Below are 3343 nucleotides of genomic sequence, written 5' to 3' on the forward strand. Positions count from 1 at the left end.
CTGCGCCATCTTCTCTGGCAGAGCCTGAAAAAGGTGAACAAACGTTTTAGAACGAAGTAGAGAATCATCAATTGAAACACATCTATTTCTCTACAAAGAACCGAAGGACAAATCTCACAGTCTGGGTCTTTCCCTGATGCATAGGGCTGCGAGATCAGCGCAGAGGTTGTCAATGGCCTGATCCCGAGCCCTTGCCAGTCTCCGAGTGAAGGCTGCCTCTTTGCAATCTTCTGTAAAAGAAAATGGATGAAATACAATCAAAATCAACTTTTAATCCATTATAAAAATCTCACTTAAAGAGATTTCTTATTATCATGTACAATACTTACAGTCTTCATTCTTGCCATAGACGTCTGGAAATTCTCCAGTTGGCCCCTTAGTTCCTTCCCTCTGTCAGCATCTTCTGGCAAAAAGATAACAAAAAAACTAGAACATCTACATTCAAACTTAACTAGAAATAAATCTCTTTTTCAAATGAAAATTGTTGTGTTCCACCAGATGCGGCCAGCAGATGGCGCAGTGTGAAATGCCTCTGATTGGTCCAGATGCACCTGCTGGCCGGCAGAAAAAAAGCAGATCTCCCATTGGTTCCCCGTCTGACAGCTACAAGTATAAATAGCTATAAGATGGGGTTTGTCTCTCTGTTCCGTCTATAGTGGTTCTGTTAATAAATGTTTACTTGCATTGCTGCCTCCTCAGTTATTGATGCCTCAGAACATAAAACTGGCGATGAGGACTGGCGAAACGGATCCCCACCAAGTGCTGCCTATGGCTACTGCTACAATTTTCTCTCCTTTCCGCCCTGAGGCTGAATCATGGGACGCGTTCCTTGAACGCTTCGAATGCTTTCTTTTAGCCCATGATCTCACCAGTCTATCTCTTGACAGGAAACGGGTTTTTTTTTTAATTACTGTGGTCCCGAGATATTTGCTACTGCTAGGGCGCTGTCTTCGCCTACTCTGGTCCACACTATGCTGTGGGATCTCCTCTTAGCTAAACTTAAAACCCACTACAGGCCAGCTCCGTCCCGCTTTTTTCCGCTGCTGTATCCAAGCTGAGGGACAATCCATCAGCCACTACGTGGTTGCGCTCAGGGCTGCTGCCATAAATGCGAATTCACAGATCTCGATGAGGCCCTGCTCGAGCAGTTCATCTACGGCCACAGAGATCTCAACCTCCACAGCTGCATGCTCTCTCGCTCTGTGCTGACCCTCAAGATCGCCGTGGATGAAGCCTGCACATCCGAGATGGCAGACCAGTCCACGCCTGACCTCCGCCATTTTCCTCAGCCTATGGCCCCGCAATTTTCCTGCCTCTGCTATAAATCACCAGCAAGACTTGTTAGTCAGAGTTGGACCTGGCCATTGATTGCCTGCAATCCCTGTCTCAAAAAGACGGTCGCGTTTGCCTCAGCTGCAGAGGCCGGCATCTCCATTCTTCCTGCAGGTTCCGCTCCTCTGCCTGCCGTAAATGCGGCAAGAAAGGCCATTTGACCTCCGTTTGCCGTTCTACCCTTTCCGAACCTCGAGTATCTGACCTGCTGGCACCTTTCACTCCCCTGAGCCCCCTAGGGCCTTTCTGGTAGGGGAGGGGGTTTTCGCCCAGAATTTTGCAGGCGACCCAAAATGGTTGCCCGGTCACATTGCTGAGATTACGGGGCCCTGTTCTTACAGGGTCCTCCTCGGTGATGGCAGACATTGCAATGTAAACCAATTCCGTCGGCGGAACTTGGAGTGGGGACAAACAGGCCCTACCAATGCTTCCTGCCGGTCAGACACTCTAAGAAAATCTAGCTCCGAGTCCGCGCCACCCGTTACATTCTCGTCAGTTGCCTTACCTTTGGAATCTGGCACCATGTTCGGGGTTGGGCTTCCAGCGCAGCTCTTGTTGCCGATATGGCAGCACAATGGGTCCGGCACTCCTCCTCCTTCGGCGATAGCGACACCTTTGGAAAGAAGATCCCAGCATATGCGCAGACGCCCCGGATATCTCTGCGACTACGCATGTTCATTATTTCAGGGGAAAGGGGTGTTGTGTCCCACCAGATGCGGCCAGCAGATGGCACTGTGTGTAACGCCTCTGTTTGGTCCAGACAGGTCTGCCAGCTGGCGGGAGAAAAGCAGATCTCCCATTGGTTCCCCGTCTGACAGCTACAAGTATAAATAGCTGTCAGATGGGGTTTGTCTCTCTGTTCTGTCTATAGTGGTTCCTGTTAATAAACGTTTACTTGCATTGCTGCCTCCTCAGTTATTGACGCCCAGGAACATAAAAAAAATAATTAAAATGTCAAGTAAAAATGATACTTACTTTCTAGATTTTTTTTTATTTTTCTTTCTAGCTCTTTGTTGAGTTTTATGAACAAAGCCATTTTTGTCCCCAGATAGTTGTTCTCATCTTCCAACTAAGATGCAGAAATTATAAGAAGCAAATATCAGTTACACAGTATAAATACATGAACAAAAAAAGGAGCTTGAAACAACATCGTAAGGGAAATAAATGACTTACAGCTTGTATTAGAAGATCTTTTTCCTCCAGCTCCTTTTGATATCTCAACAAGAGTTCTTCTCTCTCTTTCTTTTCTGCATTTTAATGGAAAAAACACTTGTGTATTAAACAATATTCACAAAAGACATGACATATCAGCCCACCAAGAACACTGAGATTCAAGAATGGCCATTAAATAGGAAGGGTTAGGTGTGATGCAGAGGGAGGATTGCATTGTATCCCCACTCCTGCTACAGGTTCTCACACAAACAAAAGAGTTGGTTACTTACTTTGGTCTCTTTTGTATTCTTTGTATTTCTGCAGACAGACCTGCCAAAAGAAGACATTTTCAACACCTGAGGACAAACCAACTGGAGGAGGCAAATTTACTGAGTATTCTAAATCATAGTGTGGATACAGTCACACTGGGTGCAATTGCTTGTTGATTGTCTTTTTTGCACAATGTGTATATGTTATGTTCATGTGCCTCTTGATGGCCAGTTTGTCAGAGTGCCAGGTTTTCAGGAATTCTCTCATGTTTTTGGACTTGGCTTGGTCTAAGATGGCCAATAATATAGATGCAGAAAGGCAACCTCTGTTCTGCCCAATAAGATTGTGCAACATTTTTTTTAAAATAAAAAACGTTTATTTCCATTTCCATTTCATTTCATACAATCACATGTATACTGTGCATGACCGGGGCATATAACATTGAATAATAAACACAGCCCTCGCTTTCATAGACCATACCCCCCAAAATACAAACCCAATATGCCACCTTGACCCACCATACACCCTCTTTCACCCCCTCCAACTTACATTCTTCCTTCCAACATTCCCCTCTACTTCCTACTTCCCC

The 3343-nt window shown here is 45.5% G+C and overlaps 1 long non-coding RNA gene across 1 annotated transcript; it reads right to left on the reverse strand.

The window, feature by feature from the left end:
- Positions 1–293: 293 nt before the first annotated feature.
- On the reverse strand, positions 294–2897 carry LOC148045659 (uncharacterized). The gene is made up of 5 exons (XR_015696817.1): positions 2775–2897; positions 2506–2579; positions 2308–2401; positions 1838–1945; positions 294–403 (listed from the first exon to the last, which is right to left on the reverse strand). It is a non-coding gene; the product is annotated as an uncharacterized LOC148045659 (long non-coding RNA).
- Between the last annotated feature and the right edge of the window lie 446 nt (positions 2898–3343).

This window comes from Thamnophis sirtalis, unplaced genomic scaffold (assembly GCF_051295495.1).
Source record: "Thamnophis sirtalis isolate CommonGarterSnake01/CBP01778 unplaced genomic scaffold, rThaSir2_p1.2 scaffold_5, whole genome shotgun sequence".
Lineage (NCBI taxonomy): Eukaryota > Metazoa > Chordata > Lepidosauria > Squamata > Natricidae > Thamnophis > Thamnophis sirtalis.